We start from the raw sequence: 22394 nt of genomic DNA on the forward strand, positions 1-22394 counted from the left end.
TACAGTTTTGTAAAAAAGACAGGCTTTTCAATAAATGATGCTGCATAAATTTACTATTCTCATATAAATAAAAATGGAATTTGACCCCTATATCATACATATATAGAAAACAATTCTAGGTGAAATGCAAATGTGAAATTTGAAACAGTTAATTGTCTAGGTCACATATACCATACTCATGATTTCAGAAAGTATGCTACCTTTTTATTGCTACTATAACAAATTATCACAACCTTAGTAGCTTAAAGCAATGCAGATTTATTATCTGATAGGTCTGGTGTCAAAGGTCCAAAATTGATGTCACTGGGCTAAAATTAAAAGGTCTGCAGGGCTGTGTTTATTCTGGGGGTTTCTAGTTAAGAATAAGTTTCCTTGTCTTTTTCACCTTATAGCAGTGGCCATTTGCCTTCCTTGGTTTGTGGTCCCATCCTCTATTTTCAAGGCAAGCAACACAGCATCTTCAAATCTTTCTCTGATTCTGACTGATGTGGTTTGCCTGTGACTCCATCCAAATCTCATGTTGAATTGTAGCTCCCATAATCCCCATGTGTAATGGGAGGGACCTGGTGGGAGGTAACTGAATCATGGGGGCAGGTTTTCCCATACTGTTCTCATGATAGTAAAAAACTCTCATGAGGTCTGATGGTTTTACAAAAAGCAGTTCCCCTGCACATGCTCTCTTGCTTGTCACCACGTAAGAGGTGCCTTTGCTCCTCCTTCCCTACCACTGTGATTGTGAGGCCTCCCCAGCCACATGGAACTAAGAGTCCATTAAACTTCTCTTGCTTTATCAATTACCCAGTCTTGGGTATTTCTTCATAGTAGTATGAAAATGAACTAATACATTAACCCTCCTTCTTCCCCTTATTGCTTATAAGAACCTATCTCATTAAATGCATCCCATCTAGATAATTCTGTATGTCATGATCACTAACTTAATTACATCTTCAGTTTATTGTAGTCATATAAGATAATGTATTCACAAGTTCTGGGTGTTAGGCCATGGACATTTTGGCAGTTCATTATTCTGCCTACCACAGGTAGGAAAATATTCCTTAAGTAGGACTTTTAAAAGCACCAATCATAATGGAAAAGATTAATATATTGATGAAAGTCCTCATTTTAGAAGCAACATGTCATTGAATTTCCATAATAGGAGAGTGGGATTCTTCTCAAAAGAAAGAAACAGTGTAACAGAAGTAAAGCAAACCTGGGTTGTGGCTGAGACGGGCATGAAGTCCAATCCTGTGTTCTTTGCCTAGCTCTTGGTTTCTCCAGTAATGTAATTGATGCCTCACCTTCACCAGATGTGATGCTGATCACAACCATATAGGGCATGGAGTAAACCATGGTTTCTCAGTAACTTTCTCATCTCCCAAGGCCAGGTCTCAGGACCTAGGGAAATTTTCTAAGCTCACAATCACTGGTTACTTATAGAAAGAGGCATACACAATAATCTGTAATTATCCTAGATTCTTAGTCACACCTGCCAATTCTATTTTTTTCATGTAAAGTAAGATATTCACAGGTTCCAGTGATCAGGTTGTAGACATATTTTGGTGTCTACTATGCTGCCTACCACAAGAAGAAAAATATTCCCTAATTAGGATGAAAGAGGTACCAACCATAATAAAAGAGATTAATGAATTGTTGAAAGGCTTCGTTAAAAGATAAAAAACACTCAACTGACAAGACATTTGCAAAATATATGACTGAATTCCCTCTTTCCTTCTCTGGTTCCTGTTCCTTTTCTTCTAAAAAAAATTAGTACCAAATCCATTATGGGTCCAAGCAAATTAGTTGTTTATGGCACTAGAGATAAGCTAGGTACGCCGTCAGTTGTCAGATCCCAATCAAGTTGAAAATGACACTCTTGCAGACAGGCATCCTGGGGTAGTACATGAAACCCTGATCAGGGAGAAGAGGTTGCTTGCAGAGAGTGGTGGCCTGGAATGATGGATCAGACCCTGAGCAAACGAGCAGGACCTCCATGCTGATGATCACCTAATTTGGAGTTTCATAGACCGAACCAAGCAAGAAGAGGGTATCCATTGTGGGAACTGGGCATGGGGTATCAGGGCTTGAGTAAGTGAGGAGGACATTCGTGCAGAAAATAGGGCTGCCTGATAAATGAACTCAGAGTCAAGCATGTTGAAAAGGGTACCTGTGGAGGCTGAAGTAACTCTATCTTGAATACTAATCTTCAGTGTTAGCTTCTAATTAACCCCATTTCTGGGACGGCCTCTGAAATTTCCAGTTTACCTATTGTCCCTTGTTTAAGAGCAGGTACTTATCCTAAATCCTGCCCTTAGGGCAAGTCAACCTTAGTAAACAGGTTAATCCTGCCCTTAGGGCAAATTTCCACCCATTCTTTCTGACATTTGTAACCCTCTCCTATGGTATATAATCCCTGGGTCTTGCAGGGGAATGGTGACAGATCCATTGCCTTGTCTCACCACCATGACAACCCAGACATGGCTTTTGTTCATTAGTCTCTATTAAATATTTCTTTAAAGAAACTGAATTTCTCAGCCTCTTTTTGCAGCCTCTCAGCCTCCTTCGACTTTGTGGGGTAGGTTTACATAGGCCTTCCCACTGAGAAACAGCATCCCCATAAAGGGGCAATTCAGAATGGATGTCAGAGCCCAAGAGAGGCAAGAAAGGCATCCATATGAGAAAGGTGGGAGAGCTTGCCTTGTTTTGGGAGTTGGAGAATGAATTCTGAGGTGCACATAGAGGATTTCATTATAATTTATTGGGAAAACACAAATGAGGTCTGGGATTAGATGACTCTAATGCTTAATATTAATTCCTTGATTTAGAGAGTTGTGTTATATAGTTAACATAGGAGAATTGCTTTGTTTTAAGAAATTCATACTAACTTATTTTGGTCTTAGGAACATCAGGTCAGCAAGTTAGTGTAAAATAGTTTAAAAGAAAAGAAAGTCTTTGTATATACATTCAACTTTTCTTTACACTTGTGATTTTTAAAAATCTATCTACCTGTGAGTAGGAGGAAGCATAAGGAAGCTTCTGGGGTCCTGAAATTTTTTTTTTTTTTTTCCTGGCCCAAGAGGAATTATGTCTGTGTTAGCTAAACAGATATATTCACTTTGTTATAATTCATTAAGCTATATATTTAGCACATGTGCAGCATTCTTTATGTATATTCTTTTTCAATGAAAACAATTATTTAAAAACAGAAACTCTAGCCAGGCAAAGTTCATTACCCTGTGTCTGTGGAGTGCTTTATGCCAATGACATCTCATCCATCCATTTGGGCAGTGATGGGAAATCTTATTGATATGAGAAGTTATAAACTGGGAACTGGAAACCTGGACTCCAAAACAAGGTCTTTTTCTGATGCATTAGTAACACTTAACCTTGCTGAGTCACCAATTGCTTATTCTTAAAAATAAAGTAGGGGATTAGGCGAGTGGACCTCTGAGATTCCCTTTGTCTCCAATTATCTATAATTCTCTCACTTTATAACAAGATACAGGGCAAGGCAGGAACCTCATGATAGGAAGGAGGAATGCAGGACCTACATCTCTTAGGGAATAAAGCAATGATCTAAAGAGAGCCTGAGTTTATTTTACCCAAAATAAGGAAGTGTGTGGTTCCTTAAGAGTTTAGAGCTTGTGAATCAGGCATCAAGTTACTACTTCTCTTTGTCTTAGTATGCAAAGTTCACCTAGACCTGGATTCATGCAAGTTCTAAAGTTTACAAAGTCAAACTTTCCTAGTCCCCATTGCAATGAACGGGTACTGCAATGATTAACTCAATGTTTATTTTGAAAGTCACTGATTAGAGGAAATCGTGAAATATGGTATTACAGTGCACACTCAGTGAATGTTGAACTGAATATTTTCCCTAGAGAGAAGTATATGAGGTACAAACGTTATGGGTCTAGCTTTTGCTCTACCACCAGTAGACACTATATTCTTGGCCAAGGTACAACATCTCCAAGCCCCTGAAAATACAAGGGTTAAACACTATGTAACTGGGGTCTTGACAGATACTTAATTTTTCCTTATAAAACAACTTAGAAATAACTACATGGAACAATTTTAAACAAATATAATAATATCTCTAAGGACATAACTTTGTGCAAGCATTGCCATTAGTGATTTAGTAATGTATATAATTCTAGTGGTATATACATCCTCATGACCACTGAATGTCATCTCCCATTCAGGTTTGCATATTATGGTTCTTATGTGCTGTGATTTGTTTAATGAAGTCTCCTCCTCCCATCCACCTCCAATGCACACACCTGTTGTTCTCCTTCCAATATTACTTTCTTGATGTACTATATTTTGTTCCATTATTTCTGACAATGATATACTAAAAAAAGCAACAATAGCAGCTTTATCTGGTGGTGACTGGAAACTGGAGAAGCCATAGTTTCTCAAGCCCTCCACACCAAATCCTCTGAGATGGGCTCTTTCCCCAGTAATAAAATTTCACATCTGCAGTGATGGATGGGGAAAACTCTATCTGTTTCTTCTTCTTTTTTCTTTATTATTATAATTTAAGTTCTAGGGTACATGCACACAACGTGCAGGTTTGTTACATATGTATACTTGTGCCATGTTGGTGTGCTGCACCCATCAACTCGTCAGCACCCATCAACTCATCATTTACACCAGGTATAACTCCCAATGCCATCCCTCCCCCACCCCCCCATAATAGGCCCTGGTGTGTGATGTTCCCCTTCCCGAGTCCAAGTGATCTCACTGTTCAATTCCCACCTATGAGTGAGAACATGCGGTATTTGGTTTTCTGTTCTTGCGATAGTTTGCTGAGAATGGTGGTTTCCAGCTGCATCCATGTCCCTACAAAGGACACAAACTCATCCTTTTTTATGGCTGCATAGTATTCCATGGTGTATATGTGCCACATTTTCTTCATCCAGTCTGTCACTGATGGACATTTGGGTTGATTCCAAGTCTTTGCTATTGTGAATAGTGCCACAATAAACATGCATGTGCATGTGTCTTTATAGCAGCATGATTTATAATCGTTTGGGTATATACCCAGTAATGGGATGGCTGGGTCATATGGTATTTCTAGTTCTAGATCCTTGAGGAGTCACCATACTGTTTTCCACAATGGTTGAACCAGTTTACAATCCCACCAACAGTGTAAAAGTGTTCCTATTTCTCCACATCCTCTCCAGCACCTGTTGTTTCCTGACTTTTTATGCATTGCCTTTTTGTGTTTTAGACATGAAGTCCATGCCTATGTCCTGAATGGTATTACCTAGGTTTTCTTCTAGGGTTTTTATGGTATTAGGTCTAACATTTAAATCTCTAATCCATCTTGAATTAATTTTCATACAAGAAGTAAGGAAAGGACCCAGTTTCAGCTTTCTACTTATGGCTAGCCAATTTTCCCAGCACTATTTATTAAATAGGGAATCCTTTCCCCATTTCTTGTTTTTGTCAGGTTTGTCAAAGATCAGACGGCTGTAGATGTGTGGTATTATTTCTGAGGACTCTGTTCTGTTCCATTGGCCTATATCTCTGTTTTGGTACCAGTACCATGCTGTTTTGGTTACTGTAGACTTGCAGTATAGTTTGAAGTCAAGGTAGTGGCGATGCCTCCAGCTTTGGGCTTAGGATGGTCTTGGCAATGCAGGGTCTTTGGTTCCTGAACTTTAAAGCAGTTTTCCAATTCCTTGAAGCTCATTGAAACTTGATGGGGATGGCATGGTCCTAAATTACCTTGGGCAAGTATGGCTGAGCACCACGACTCTAGTTCTTCCTATCATGGCATTAATTGTATTTCTTTTATTTGTTTATGTCCATTTTCCCTGAGCAGTGGTTTGTAGTTCTCCTTGAAGGGGTCCTTCCATCCCTTGTAAGTTGGATTCCTAGGTATTTTATTCCTCTTGACTATTTTGGATAGGAGTTCCTCCTTGGTTTGTGTTCTGTTACTGGTGTATAAGAGTGCTTGTGGTTTTTATTAATTTTGTATCAGAGACTTTGCTGAAGTTGCTTATCAGCTTAAGGAGATTTTGGTACAGGAACAATGGGATTTTCTAAATATACAATCATGTCATCTGCAAACATAGGGACAGTTTGACACCTTCTTTCCTAACCGAATACCTTTGTTTCTTTCTGCACCTAAATTGGTTTCTTGAACAACACTATGTTGAATAGGAGTAGTGAGAAGGCATCCTATATTCTTGTTTGAAATTTTTCCAGTTTTGCCCATTCAGTGTGGCTTGTGGGACATGCTGTAATGCTTATTTTTTGAATCCGTTCTATCAATACGAATTTATTAGGCGTTTTTTTTATCATGAAGGAGGCTGTTGAATTTTGTCAAAGAACCTTTTCTGCATCTATTGAGATAATCATGGGTTTCTGTCTTTGGTTCTGGTATATTCTGTATTATGTTTATTGGTTGCATATGTTAGAGGCCATATTGCCATCCCGAGGGATTAAGCCATTGATGTGGTAGATAGCTTTGTTGCAGTTCGTGCTAGTATTATTTTATTAGTTTTGCATTGATGTTTATTAGGGGTATTGGATGCCAAATTCTATCTCTTTTTTGTATCTGTGCCAGGCTTTGGTATCAGGATGATGTGGCCTCATAAATAGGTTAGGGAGGATTCCTTTTTCTATTGATTGGAATAGTTTCAGAAATGAACAGCTCCTCCGCCTTGCTCTAGAATTGACTGTGAATCAGTCTGGTCCGTTTTGGGTTGGTAGGCAATAATTATTGCCTCCAGTTTGAGCATATTGTTATTCAGGGTTTTAAACCTTCCTGGACGTCTTCAGGAGAATTATGGTATCAGGAAATTATTATTTCTCTGGTTTCAGTTGTTTAGAGTAGGGGTATAGTATTCCTCTGATGGTAGTTTGTATTTCATGGGTCCAGTGGTGATATCCACATAACATTTTTATTGGTATCTGGCTGATTCTTTTCTCTTTTTGTTCTATTAAACCTTGCTAGCGATCTATCAATTTTGTTCATCTTTTAAAAAAACCAGCTCTGGTTATTGTTTTTGGAGGTTTTGCGCTTCTCTCCCCAGTTCTGCTTGGTTTCAGAATTTGTGCTCTGTAGCTTTGAGATGTGTTTCTGCTTCTCTAGTTCTTTTAATTGTGGTGTTAGGGTGTCAATTTTAGATCTTTCCTGGTTTCTCTTGTGGGCATTTAGTGCTAGAAATTTCCCTCTACACACTGCTTTAAATGTGTCCCAGAGATTCTGGTATGTTGTATCTTTGTTCTCATTGGTTTCAAAGAACATCTTTATTTTTGCCTTCATTTCATTATATACCCGGTAGTCATTCAGGAGCAGGTTGTTCAGTTTCCATGTAGTTGAGCGGTTTTGATTGAGTTTCTTAGTCCTGAGTTCTAGTTTGATTGCACTGTGATCTGAGAGACAGTTTGTTATAATTTCTGTTCTTGTACATTTGCTGAGGAGTGCTTTACTTCCAACTATGTGGTCAATTTTGGAATAAATGTGATGTGGTGCTGAGAAGAATGTATATTCTGTTGACTTGTGGTGGAGAGTTCTGTAGATATCTATTCGGTCCGCTTGGTGTAGAGTTGAGTTCAATTCCTGGATATCTTTGTTAACTTTCTGTCTGGTTGATCTGTCTAATGTTGACAGTGGGGTGTTAAAGTCTCCCATTATTATTGTATGGGAGTCTAAGTCTCTTTGTAAGTCTCTAAGGACTTGCTTTATGAATCTGGGTTCTCCTGTGTTGGGTACATATATATTTAGCATAGTTAGCTCTTCCTGTTGAATTGATCCCTTTACCATTATGTAATGGCCTTCTTTGTCTCTTTTGATCTTTGATGGTTTAAAGTCTGTTTTATCAGAGACTAGTATTGCAACCCCTGCTTTTTTTTGTTTTCCATTTGCTTGGTAGATCTTCCTCCATCCCTTTATTTTGAGCCTATGTGTGTCTCTGCATGTGAGATGGGTCTCCTGAATACAGCAGACTGATGGGTTTTGACTCTTTATCCAATTTGCCAGTCTGTGTCTTTTAATTGGACCATTTATCCCATTTACATTTAAGGTTAATATTGTTATGTGTGAACTTGATCCTGTCATTGTGATAATAGCTGGTTATTTTGCTCGTTGGTTGATGCAGCTTCTTCCTCGCATCGATGGCCTTTACATTTTGGCATGTTTTTGCAATGGGTGGTACTGGTTGTTCCTTTCCATGGTTAGTGCTTCCTTCAGGATCTCTTGTAGGGCAGGCCTGGTGGTGACAAAATCTCTAAGCATTTGCTTGTCTGTAAAGGATTTTATTTCTCATTCACTTATGAAACTTCATTTGGCTGGATATGAAATTCTGGGTTGAAAATTATTTTCTTTAAGAATGTTGAATATTGGTCCCCACTCTCTTCTGGCTTGTAGAGTTTCTGCCGAGAGATTTGCTGTTAGTCTGATGGGCTTCCCTTTGTGGGTAACCAGACCTTTCTCTCTGGCTGCCCTTAAGATTTTTTCCTTCATTTCAACTTTGGTGAATCTGACAATTATGTATCTTGGAGTTGCTCTTCTCGAGGAGTATCTTTGTGGCGTTCTCTGTATTTCTTGAATTTGAAAGTTGGCCTGCCTTACTAGGTTGGGGAAGCTCTCCTGGATGATATCCCGAAGAGTGTTTTCCAACTTGGTTCCGTTTTCCCCCTCACTTTCAGGCACCCCAATCAGACGTAGATTTGGTCTTCTCATGCAACCCCATACTTCTTGAAGGCTTTGTTCATTTCTTGTGCCTCTTTTTTCTCTAGACTTCTCATCTCGCTTCATTTCATTCATTTGATCTTCAATCACTGATACTGTTTCTTCCAGTTGATCGAGTTGGTTACTAAAGCTTGTGCATTTGTCATGTATTTCTTGTGTCATGGTTTTTATCTCTGTCAGTTCATTTATGGCCTTCTCTGCATTGATTATTCTAGTTATTCATTCTTCCATTTTTTTTTTCAAGATTTTTATTTTCTTTGTACTGGATATGTAGTTCCTCCTTTAGCTCTGAGAAGTTTGAGGGACTGAAGCCTTCTTCTCTCAACTCGTCAAAGTCATTCTCCATCCAGCTTTGATCCGTTGCTGGTGATGAGCTGCTTTCCTTTCAGGGGGCGATGCGCTCTTATTTTATGAATTTCCAGCTTTTCTGCCCTGCTTTTTCCCCACCTTCGTGGTTTTATCTACCTTTGGTCTTTGATGATGGTGACGTACTGATGGGGTTTTGGTGTGGGTGTCCTTCCTGTTTGTTAGTTTTCCTTCTAACAGTCAGGACCCTCAACTGTAGGTCTGGTGGAGATTGCCTGAGGTCCACTCCAGACTCTGTTTGCTTGGGTGTCAGCAGCGGAGGCTGCAGAATGTGGAATATTGCTGAACAGCGAGAGTTCCTGTCTGATTCTTGCTCTGTAAGCTTCATCTCAGGGGTGTACCCCACCATGTGATGTGTGGGGTGTCGGTCTGCACCTAGCGGGGGATGTCTCCCAGTTAGGCTACTCAGGGGTCAGGGATCCACTTGAGCAGGTAGTCTGTCTGTTCTCAGATATCAACCTCCTTGTTGGGAGATCCACTGCTCTCTTCAAAGCTGTCAGACAAGGTCATTTACATCTGCAGAGGTTTCTGCTGCTTTTTGTTTAGCTATTCCCATGTCCCCAGAGGTGCAGTCTGCAGAGACAGGTAGGCCTCCTTGAGCTGCTGTGGGCTCCACCCAGTTCAAGCTTTCTGGTGGCTTTGTTTACCTACTTAAGCCTTAGCAATGGCAGCAGCCTTTCCCCAGCCTCACTGCTGCCTTGCAGTTAGATCTAAGACTGCTGTGCTAGCAATGAGGGAGGCTCCGTGGGCCTGGGACCCTCCTGGCCAGGTGTGGGATATAATCTCCTGGTGTGCCATTTGCTAAGACCTTTGGTAAAGCACAGTATTAGGGTGGGATTTACCTGATTTTCCAGGTATTGTGTGTCTCAGTTTCCCTAGGTTAGGAAAAGGGATTCCCTTCCCCCTTGTACTTCTCAGGTGAGGTGATGCCTTGCCCTGCTTCAGCTCTCACTGGTCAGGCTGCACCCGCTGACCAACACCAATTGTCCGGTGCTCCCCAGTGAGATGAACCCAGTACCTCAGTTGAAAATGCAGAAATCAGCCGTCTTCTGTGTCGCTCGTGCTGGGAGCTGGAGACTGGAGCTGTTCCTATTTGGCCATCTTGCTCCAGGACCCTGTTTCTCCTTTTACAGCATCTATAGCCTACTTATAGTAAGAGGTGTCTAACAGGAAGCCTGTGGTTTTGTAAATAGTCAGTGGGGAGTTTATTTAGAGTAACTAATGCTTTAGTGGATTGGATTGTTTTGCTAAAATTGTTTTCAGTGCAGCAGTACTATTAATCATAGTATACCACAATGGACATCAGAAGATCTGTTTAAATCCAAGTTCTGCCACTTATATATGCTGAGCATTACTGACAGGTCTCCTTCTACCGGAGACTCTCTTTCTCCATTTGAAACAAACGATATTTGGTAATTTCCAGTGTTTTTAGGGTGCTTAATGGTAAAATTTGTATATATTTACTTAAGTAATTACTTGATGTGTGTTTGGGTATTCAAAATGTATGGATTATACTAGGCATTTTATGTTCAGGCAGCTGAGAAGTTAGTAGCATGTATTAAATATTTAAAAGGATTTCATTTACAAGGAAAAAAATATAGTGCTTGGTAAAGTATTGCAACATACAATTCTTTCACTATAGAAGCCATAGAATGCACTGATTTTCCCCAAAGTCATAGATTCCCAGCTGATCATCAGTATGGGAATCCAGATTGAAACCACCTGAGGGTTTCTTAAAATTTGAATTGATATATAATATTCGTACATATTTATGGGAGTACATGTGATATTTTGTTACATATACAGACTATGTAATGATAAAGTCAGGGTATTTGGGGTGTCGATTACCTTGAATATTTATTATTTCTATGTATTGGGAACATTTCAAATCCTCTCTTCTAGCTATTTTGAAATATATAATACTTTATTGTTAACTATAGTCACACTACCCTGCTGTGTAACAGAGCTTATTCTTTCTATGTTTGTATCCATTAAGCAACCTCTTTGCATCCTGCTCCACACCCATACAAATTTCCCAACCTCTGGTATCTGTTATTTTACTTACTATCCCCATGAGATCAACTTTTTTTAACTTTCACATATGAGTGAGAACATGTGGTATTGGTCTTTCTGTCCCTGGATTATTCCACTTCATGTAATGTCCTCTAGTTCCATCCATGGTGCTGCAAATGACATGATTTCATTCCTTTTTAAAGGTACATAGTATTCCATTCTGCAGATATTCCATTGTGTGTATTTTCTTTATCCATTCATCTGTTGATAGACACAGGTTGATTTCATATTTTTGTTATTGTGAATAGTATTTCAATAAACACAGGAGCACATACTGATTTCATTTCCCTTGGATACATATTCAGTAGTTGGATTGCTGGATTATATGATAGTTCTATTTTTAGTTTTTTGAGAAATCTCCATACTATTTTCTATATGGCTGTACTAATTGATATTCTCATCAATAGCGTGTAGGAGTTCCCCTTTTTCCACCTCCTCACCAGTATGTTTTTTGTCCTTTTAATAATAGCCATTCTAACTAGGGTAAGATAGTACCTCACTGTGGTTTTGAGTTGCATTTTTCTGATGATTAGTGATATTGAACATTTTTTCATATGCCTCCTAGCCATTTGTATGTCTTTTTTTTTTTTTTTTAAGAAATGCTTATTCATATCTTTTGCCCAATTTTTGATGGGTTTTAAAAATGTTATTTGAGTTTCTTCTATAGTCTGGATACTACTCCTTTGTTGGATGAATAGTTTGCAAGTGTTTTTCCCAGTTAAACAGATTATCTCTTTACTCTGTTGATTGTTTCCTTTGCCATGCAGAAGCTTTTTAGTTTAATATAGTCCCATTTGTCTCTTTGCTTTTGTTGCCTGTGTTTTACAGGTTTTATCCATAAAATCTTTGTGTAGACTAATGTCCTGAATTTCACTATGTTTTCATCTAGTGCTTTCATAGTAATGGGTCTTATGTTTAAGTTCTTAATCCATTTTGAGTTGATATTTGTATATTGTGAGAGCTAGGGGTCCAGTTTTATTCTTCTGCATATAGATATTCATCTTTTGCACACCTTTATTAAGGAGTGTATCCTTTCCCGGATGTATATTCTTGTGCTTTTGTCAAAAATTAGTTAGCTTTAAATATGTAGATTAATTTCTGAGTTCTGTATTCTGTTCCTTGGTCTGTGTGTCTGTTTTCATACCAATACCATGCTGTTTTAAATACTACAGACTTATATATTTTGAAGTCAGGTAGTGTGATGCTTCTAGCTTTGTTTCTTTTGCTCAGGATTGCTTTGGCTATTGTGGCTCTTTTTTGACTCCATAGAATTTTAGGGTTTTTCTATTTCTGTGAAGAATGTCATTGGTATTTTGATAGCAATTGCAATTAATCCATAGATTATTTTGGCTATATGAGCATTTAAGCAACATTATTTTATCCAATTCCATGAGCACGGGATGTCTTTCCATTTGTTTCCTCTTTAATTTCTTTCATCAATATTTTGTAGTTTTCCTTGTAGAGGTCTTTCACCACCTTGTTAAATGTATTCCTATCTATTTTATTTTTTGTAGCTGTTGTAAATGGAACTGCCTTTTTTATTTCTTTCTCAGATACTTCATTAATGACTTATAGAAAAGGTACTGAGTTTTGCATGTTGATATTTTTTCCTGCAACTTTACTGAATACAGTTGTCAGATCTCAGTATTTTTTTTGTGGAGTCTTTAGAGTTTCTAGCTATAAGATCATGTCGTTTGTGAGGAGGGACAATTTGACTTTCTCTTTTCTAGTTTGAATGACTTTTATTTCTTTCTTTTGCCTGAATGCTCTGGCTAGGACTTTCAGTGCTATGTTTAATATAAGTGGAAAAAGTGTGTTCCTGTCTTTTTTCAGTTCTTAGAGGGAACTTCTGTATGATGTTAGCTGTACATTTGCCATATATGGATTTTATTATATTATGTGCCTTCTATTCCTAATTTGTTGACACTTTTTATCATGAAGCAATGTTGAATTAAATTTTTTTTTCTGCATCTATTGAGATGATTATTTGGTATTTGCCCTTCATTCTGTTGATATGGTGTATCACATTTATTGATATGTGTATGTTAAATAATCTTGCATCCCTTAGTAAAATTTCACATGATTATTGTATGTTATCTTTTTGATGTGCTGTTGGATTAAGTTTGCTAGTAATTTGTTTTGAGTTTTTGCATCTGTGCTCATCAGGGATATTTGCCTCTAGATTTCTCTTTTTTGGTTGTGTCTTTTTCTTTTTTTTTTTGAAATGGAGTCTTGCCCTATCGCCCAGGCTGGAGTGCAATGGCACAGTCTCGGCAATCTCAGCTCACTGCAACCTCTGCCTCCCAGGATCAAGTGATTTTCCTGCCTCAGCCTCCTGAATAGCCGGGATTACAGGCATGCACCACCACGCCCAGCTAATTTTCGTGTTTTTTTTTTTTTTTTTAAGTAGAGATGGGGTTTCACCATGTTGGTCAGGCTGGTCTCTAACTCCTGACCTCATGATCTATCTGCCTTGGCCTCCCAAAGTGCTGGGATTACAGGTGTGAGCCACCACGCCCGGCCTTGGTTGTGTCTTTTTCTTGGTTCAGTATCAGGGTAATGGTCGTCTTGGAGTTTGAATTAAGGTTGATTATTTCCTCTTCAATTTTTTTGAAATAATTTGTGGAGAGTGGTGTTAGTTCATTGATTTTTTTTAATGTAATTAAGCAGTAAAGCCATCCAGTCTTGAACTTTTCTTTGTTAAGAGTCATTTTCTTACTGATTATCTTCTAATATTGACATGTCCTTTCTATTTTCCAGTTGTCAAAAGTCTGTGACTCCATTTTCACTGTGTATTTTGGAATGAAGCCCATTCTGCTATTGCATGGATAGGAAGTTCTGATTGATGTGGGCAAGAAGTTCTCTGGAAGAGGCGGTTTTTGGAAGAGGAAATGATAGAAAAATTTAATAAAGTACTTGGTAGATGTGTATGTGCTTGTGTGAGCATTGGTAGTGGGGGTGGGAAGAATGAGAGATAGAGACTTGTAGAGCTCCTTAAACAGCATGTGGCCTATCCATGTGGCTGCTCAGCTCCTACTTCCTTGTCTAAATTATTTCTCCTAGTTTCTGCCCCGCTTCTATTAGGATTCATTTTCAACAATGGAAAGAGATGGATGGCTATCCAGCACTTCTCTCTCACAACCTTGTGGAGTTTGGGGAAGGGAAAAAGGAGCACTGTGGACTATGTTCAACAGGAAGCCCACTGCCTGGTTGAGAAGTTGAGAAAAATTAGGGGTGGGTGACTCTTTACTCTGTGTCACTGACTTTAACAGACTTCATTCTTGTCTAACAACATCCTTGAAAACATATCAGGGGTAGCCAGGTCTTTCATAATAGGCGGTAGTTGTGAGTCCTTAAGTCATGAGTGAAGTTTAAAGCAGAGAGCCAAGGGAGCTTTAGAGCACTTATGATTGTTGTGTTGTACACAATGACTGCACATACAATGTGAATTTAGAAAGATCATTTAATTTCATTCTATAAAAAACATTGTCTATTTTTTAATTTTTTATTTGTTTCTGAGTACACAGGAGGATTTATTATACTGGTCTATTTCTTATTATGATTGAGATTTTCCATTATGAAGAGGAGAAAAACAAAAACAAACTTAAGATCCTCTGCTACTTCTTTTCTTCTTTCATTTTGTTTACCATTGCTTCTAGTGACACTCTGTTTTTATTTTTGTTTTTTTGATCTGGTTTGATTTGACTCAAATTTCATTTTTTAAAATTATACTTTTAGTTTGGGGATACACCTGCAGAACGTGCAGCTCTGTTACATAGGTATATATGTGCCATGGTGGTTTGCTGTACCCATCAACCCGTCACCTACATTAGGTATTCCTCCTAATGCTATCCATCCCCTACCTCCCACCCACTGATGGGCCCTAGTGTGTGATGTTCCCTTCCCTGTATCCATGTGTTCTCATTGTCCAACTCCCACTTATGAGTGAGAACATGTGGTGTTTAACTTTCTGTTCCTGTGTTAGTTCGCTAAGAATGATGGTTTCCAGCTTCATCCATGTCCTTGCAAAGTACATGAACTCATCCTTTTTTATGGCTGCCTAGTATTCCATGGTGTATATATGTCACATTTTCTTTATCCAGTATATCTTTGATGGTCATTTGGATTGGTTCCAAGTCTTTGCTATTGAGAATAGTGCCACAATAAACATACGTGTGCATATATCTTTATAGTAGAATGATTTATAATCCTTTGAGTATATACCCAGTAATGGGATTGCTGGGTTAAATGGTATTTCTGGTTCTAGATCCTTGAGAAATCACCACACTGTCTTCCACAATGGTTGAACTAATTTACACTCCCACCAACAGTGTAAAAGTGTTCCTATTTCTCCACATCCTTTCCAGCATCTGTTGTTTTCTGACTTTTTAATGATCGCCATTCTAACAGGCATGAGATGGTATCTCATTGTGGTTTTGATTTGCATTTCTCTAATGACCAGTGATAATGAGCTTCTTTCCACCTGTTTGTTGGCTGCATAAAAGTGTTCTTTCGAGAAGTGTCTGTTCATATCCTTTGCCCATTTTTGATGGTGTTGTTTTTTTCTTGTAAATTTTTTTAAGTTCCTTGTAGATTCTGGATATTAGCCCTTTTTCAGATGGATAGATTGCAAAAATTTTCTCCCATTTCATAGGTTGCCTGTTCCCTCTGCTGATAGTTGCTTTTGCTGTGCAGAAGCTCTTTAGTTTAATTAGATTCCATTTGTCTATTTTGGTTTTTGTTGTCATTGCTTTTGGTGTTTTAGTCATAAAGTCTATGCCCATGCCTATGTCCTGGATGATATTGCCTAGGTTTTCTTTTTGGTTTTTTATAGTTTTAGGTCTTACATTTAAGTATTTAATCTATCTTGAGTTAATTTTTGTATAAGGTGTAAGGAAGGGGTCCAGTTTCAGTTTTCTACATATGACTAGCCAGTTTTCCCAACACCATTTATTACATAGGGAATCCTTTCCCCATTGCTTGTTTTTGTCACGGCTGTCAAACATGAAATGGTTGTAGGTGTGTAGCATTATTTCTGAGGCCTCTGTTCTATTCCATCAGTCTTTATATCTGTTTTGGTACAAGTACTATGCTGTTTTGGTTACTGAAGCCTTGTAGTATAGTTTGAAGTCAGGTAGCATGATGACTCCACCTGTTGTTTTTTTTTTTTTTTTTTGCTAAGGATTGTCTTGACTGTATGGGGTATTTTTTGGTTCAATATGAAATTTAAAGTAGTTTTTGGTAATTCTGTGAAGAAAGTCAGTGGTAGCTTGATGGGGATAGCATTGAATCTATAAATTACTTTGGGCAGTATGGCCATTTTCATGATATTGATTCTTCCTATTTATGAGCATGGAATGTTTTCCATTTGTTTGTGTCCTCTCTTATTTCTCTGAGCAGTGGTTTGTAGTTCTCCTTGAAGAGGTCCTTCACATCCCTTGTGAGTTGGATTCCTAGGTATTTAATTCTCTTTGTAGCAATTGTGAATGGGAGTTCACTCATGATTTGGCTCTCTGTTTGTCTATTATTGGTGTATAGGAATGCTTGTGATTTTTGCACATTGGTTTTGTATACTGAGATTTTGCTGAAGTTGCTTATCATCTTAAGGAGATTTTGGGCTGAGATGGTGGGGTTTTCTAAATATACAATCATGCCATCTGCAAACAGAGACAATTTGACTTCCTCTCTTCCTATTCGAATATGCTTTATTTCTTTCTCTTGCCTGATTGCCATGGCCAAAACTTCCAATACTATGTTGAATAGGAGTGGTGAGAGAGGGCATTCTTTTCTTGTGCCAGTTTTCAAAGGGAATGCTTTCAGTTTTTGCCCATTCAGTATGATAAAGGGAATATCACATTTATCATACATAAATATCTCTTATATTTTTGGGATATGTACTTTGGGATATGTTCCATCAATTTTAGTTTATTGAGAGTTGAAGTGGTGTTGAATTGTATCCAATGCCTTTTCTGCATCTATTGAAATAATAGTATGGTTTTTGTCATTGGTTCTGTTTATGTGATGGATTATGGTTATTGATTTGTGCATGTTGAACCATCCTTGCATTCCAAGGATGAAGCCAACTTGATCATGGTGGATAAGTTTTTGATGTGCTGCTGGATTCAGTTTGCCAGTAGTTTATTGAGGATTTTTGCATCAATATTCATCAGGAATATTGGACTGAAATTTTTGTGTGTGTCCCTGCCAGGTTTTGGTATCAGGATGATGCTGGTTTTATGAAATGAATTAGGGAGGAGTCCCTCTCTTTCTATTGTTTGGAATAGTTTCAGAAGTAATGGTACCAGCTCTTCTTTGTACCTCTGGTAGAATTTGGCTGTGAATCTGCATGGTCCTGGGCTTTTTTGGTTGGTAGGTTATTAATTACTGCCTCAAATTTAGAACTTGTTATTGGTCTATTCAGGGATTCAACTTCTTACTGATTTAGTCTTCAGACAATATATGTGTACATGAATTTATCCATCTCTTCTAGATTTTCTAGTTTATTTGCATAGAGGTGTTTATAGTATTCTCTGATGGTAGTTTGTATTTCTGTGGGATCAGTGCTGATATCCCCTTTATCATTTTTTATGGTGTCTATTTGATTCTTCTCTCTTTTCTTCTTTATTAGTCTGACTAGTGGTCCATCTATTTTGTTAGTGTTTTCAAAAAACTAGGCCCTGGATTCATTGATTTTTTGATGGGTTTTTTGTGTTTCTATTTCCTTCAGTCCTGCTCTGATCTTAGGTGTTTCTTATCTTCTGCTAGCTTTTGAATTTGTTTGCTCTTGCTTCTTTAGTTCTTTTAATTGTGATGTTAGGGTGTCCATTTTAGATCTTTCTCAGTTTCTCCTGTGGGTATTTAGTGCTATAAATTTCCCTCTAAACACTGCTTTAGCTGTTTCCCAGAGATTCTGGAACGTATCTTTGTTCTCATTGGTTTCAAATAACTTATGCATTTCTGTCTTAATTTCTTTATTTTCCCAGTAGTCATTCAGGAGCAGATTGTTCAGTTTCCTGTAGTTGTGTGATTTTGAGTGAGCTTATTAATCCTGAGATCCAATTTGATTGTGTGTGATCTGAAGGATGGTTTGTTATTATTTCTGTGTTTTGCATTTGCTGGAGTGTTTTACTTCTGATTATGTAGTCAATTTTAGAATAAGTGCAGTGAGGTACTGAGAAGAACGTATATTCTATTGATTTTGGGTGGAGAGTTCTGTAGATGTCTCTTCAGCCTGCTTGGTCCAGAGCTGAGTTCAAGTCCTGCATATCCTTGTTAATTTTTTGTCTACTGATCTAATATTGACAGTGGGATGTTAAAGTGTCCCACTATTATTGTGTGGGAGTCTAAGTCTCTCTGTTGGTGTCTAAGAACTTGCTAGAACTTGCTTTATGAATCTGGGTGCTCCTGTATTGGGTGTATATATATTTATAATAGCTCCTCTTGTTGCATTGATCCCTTCACCATTATGTAATGCCCTTCTTTGTTTCTTTGTGTCTTTGTTGGCTTAAAGACTGTTTTATCAGAGACTAGGATTGCAACCCCTGCTTTTTTTTTCTTTCAATTTGCTTGGTAAATATTCCTCTATCCCTTTATTTTGAGCCTATGTGTGTCTTTGCACATGAGACGGGACTCCTGAATACAGCACACTGATGGGTCTTGACTATCTGATTTGCCAGTCTTGTCTTTTAATTGGGGAATTTAATACATTTGCATTTAAGGTTAATATTGTTATGCATGAATTTGATCCTGTCATTATGATGCTTGCTGGTCATTTTGCCCGTTAGTTGATGCAGTATCTTCATAGTGTCAATGGTCTTTACAATTTGGTATGTTTTTGCAGTGGCTGGTACAAGTTGTTCCTATCCATATTTAGTGCTTCCTTCAGGAGGTCTTGTAAGGCAGTCCTGGTGGTGCCAAAATCTCTCAGCATTTGCTTGTCTGTAAAGGACTTTATTTCTCCTTTGCTTATGAATCTCAGTTTGACTGGATATGGGTTGAAAATTCTTTTCTTTAAGAATGTTGAATATTGGCCCCCTCTCTCTTCTGGCTTGTAGGATTTCTGTAGAGAGATCTGCTGTTAGTCTGAATGGCTTCCTTTTTGGGTAAACTGACCTTTCTCTCTGGTTGCTCTTAACATTTTTTCTTTCATTTCAACCTTGGTGAATCTGATGATTATGTGTCTTGGGATTTCTCTTCTCCAGGAGTACTTTTGTCGTGTTCAGTGTATTTCCTGAATTTGAATGTTGGCCTGTCTTGCTGGGCTGGGGACATTCTCCTGGATATTCTAAAGGGTATTTTCCTACTTGGCTTCATTCTCCTCATCACTTTCAGGTACACCAATCAAATGTAGTTTTGGTTTTTTCACATAGTCCCATATTTCTTGGAGCCTTTGTTCATTTTTTTTCATTATTTTTTCTCCAATCTTGTCTTCACGTTTATTTTATTAAATTGATCTTCAATCTCTGATATCCTTTCTTCCACTTGATCGTTTCAGGTATTGATACTTGTGTTTGCTTCATGAAGTTCTCGTGCTGTGTTTTTCAGATGCATCAGGTCATTTGTGTTCTTCTCTAAACTGCTTATTCTAGTTAGCAATTCCTCTGACCTTTTTTCATGGTTCTTAGCTTTGTTGCATTGGGGTAGAACATGCTCCTTTAGCTCAGAGGAGTTTGTTTTTACTCACCTTCTGAAGGTTACTTCTGTCAATTCATCAAACACATTCTCCATCCGGTTTTGTTCCCTTGCTTGTAAGGAATTGTGATCCTTTGGAGGAGAAGAGGCATTCTGGTTTTTGGAATTTTCAGCCTTTTTGAGGTTGTTTTTCTGCATTTTCATAGATTTATTTACCTTTGGTGTCTGAACCCACCTACAGATGGGGTTCTGAGTGGATGTCCTTTTTGTTGATGTGTGCTATTCCTTTCTGTTTGTTAGTCTGTCAGCAGACTTTTCAGTGGAAAATTTTTAGAACTGGAGAGAGTGGTGTGACACATTTAAAGTGCTGAAGGATAAAAACTTTTACCCTAGCATACTATATCCACTTAATTCCTCCAACATGCAGAAAGAAATATTTTCTCAGAGAAACCAAAGCTAAGGGATTTGATTGACACCAGACTTGTTCTGCAAGAAATGCTCCAGAGAGTACTTCAATCAGAAAGAAAAGGATGTGGATGAGCAATAAGTAATCACCTGGTGATACAAAACTCACTGACAATAATAAGTATACAGAAAACCACAGAATATTATAACACTGTAACTTTTGTGTGTAAACTACTCTTATTCTAAATGGAAAGATTAAATGGTAAAATGAGCAAACACAGTAATTACAAAAACTTTTAAAGACAGACTATACAAAAAGATATAAATAGAAACAACAAAAGTGAAGGAACAAAGTTAAGGCAAATAATTATTATTTCTTGTTGTCTCTTTGGATGTTTATTCAAACAAAGTTAAATTCTTATCACATTAAAAGAATAGGTTATACTATGGTATTTGGAATCCTCATGGTAACCTCAAACGAAAAAACATGCAACAGATACACAAAAAATAAAAATCAAGAAACTAAATCATATCACCAGAGAAAATCACTAAACGGAAAATAGGAAGGGAGAACAAAAGAAAGAGAAGACCACAAAACAACAAGTTAACCACAAAATGCCATGAGTAAGTCTTCACTTATCAATAATAACACTGAATGTAAATGAACTAAACTCTCCAATCAAAAGATACAGAGTGGCTGAATGGATGGAAAAACAAGACCCATTGATCTGTTGCCTTGAAGAAATACATGTTGCTTGTAAAGACTCATATAGAATGATAATAAAGGGATGAAAACAGATAATTCATCCCAATGGCAATCAAACAAAAGCACGAGTAGCTACACTTATATCAGACAACGTCGGTTTCAAGACAAAAACTATAAGAAGAGGCAAAGAAAGTCACTATATAATACCTCAACCACACAAAGACACCTAAAAAAAAAAAGAAAACTACACACCAATATCTCTGATGAATATTGATGGAAAATCCTCAACAAAGTATTAGTAAATTTAACTCAAAAATACTATTGAAGGATTATTCATCATGTCCAGGGACCTATGCAATTATTATGGGACACAAAATTAACCAAATTTCCCTGTTAATTTTGTCTTTAACAGTAGCCATTTTATATCATTCCCACAGTTAATTACTTAATTCAAATATATTTTTCTAAAAGGTCTTTACAAACAAGTGAAATCCTAGAGCGTTGTGTCTTCAAAGAGGTACACAAAAAACTTTAAAAGGATTCTGACAAATGATTTTAAGTACAAGTTTTTAATAACTTTAATATTCACATCATTTAGACTAGACAAAAATCCCCAAAACTTTAATAAGGAGATTGTCTCATTTATAAAAATTCTAACCTAAACAAAAATAATAATAACCAAATAGCAAAGAATACTCTGTCAAATTTTCAGACTAAATTACCCAATGCTAAAATTATTAAGGTACATAATTTAAAGAAACTCCATGGTCTGAGTTCAATTGCCTATAGTAACCCTTTTAATAAACAGTATTGCACACCTAAATTCAAAACACAAAATTTGTATTTAAAAAGATGGAGAATGTGATACATATACACCATGGAACACTATGAAGCTGTAAAAAAGAATGAGTTCATGTCCTTTGCAGGGACATGGATGAAGCTGGAAACTATCATTCTCAGCAAACTAACACAAGGACAGAAAACCAAACACGGCATGTTCTCATTCATAAGTAGGAGTTAAACAATGAGAATATATAGGCACAGGGGAGGGAATATCACACTTTGGGGCCTTTGGAGCTGTGGAGGGTAGGGGAGGGACAGCATTAGGAGAAATACCTAATGTACATGACAGGTTGATGGGTGCAGCAAACCACAATGGCACATGTATACCTATGTAACAAACCTGCACATTCTGTATGTGTATCCCAGAAGTTAAAGCATAATAAAAAGAAACAAATAAAAAGATGAAAATCCAGTGTTAAGCATAGATACATAGAGAGCTTAGAGGGCTTTCTGGTCCTTCTTTTTTTGTTATTATTATACTTTATGTTCTAGGGTACATGTGCACAATGTGCAGGTTTGTTACATATGTATACATGTGCCATGTTGGTGTGCCACACCCATTAACTGGTCATTTACATTAGGTGTATCTCCTAATGCTATCCTTCCCCCTCCCCCCACCCCACAACAGTCCCTGGTGTGTGATGTTCCCCTTCCTGTGTCCAAGTG

At 37.6% G+C, this 22394-nt stretch overlaps 1 long non-coding RNA gene across 1 annotated transcript in view; it reads right to left on the minus strand.

Moving 5' to 3' along the window:
* Window positions 1-796: 796 nt before the first annotated feature.
* The window catches only part of LOC110744155, a 30760-nt gene continuing 9162 nt past the window's right edge, over window positions 797-22394 (minus strand). The window contains exon 3 of the long non-coding RNA XR_002524382.2: window positions 797-1395. This is a non-coding gene — a long non-coding RNA (uncharacterized LOC110744155). The remainder of the gene's footprint in view (window positions 1396-22394) is intronic.

Source organism: Papio anubis, chromosome 11, assembly GCF_008728515.1.
Source record: "Papio anubis isolate 15944 chromosome 11, Panubis1.0, whole genome shotgun sequence".
NCBI lineage: Eukaryota > Metazoa > Chordata > Mammalia > Primates > Cercopithecidae > Papio > Papio anubis.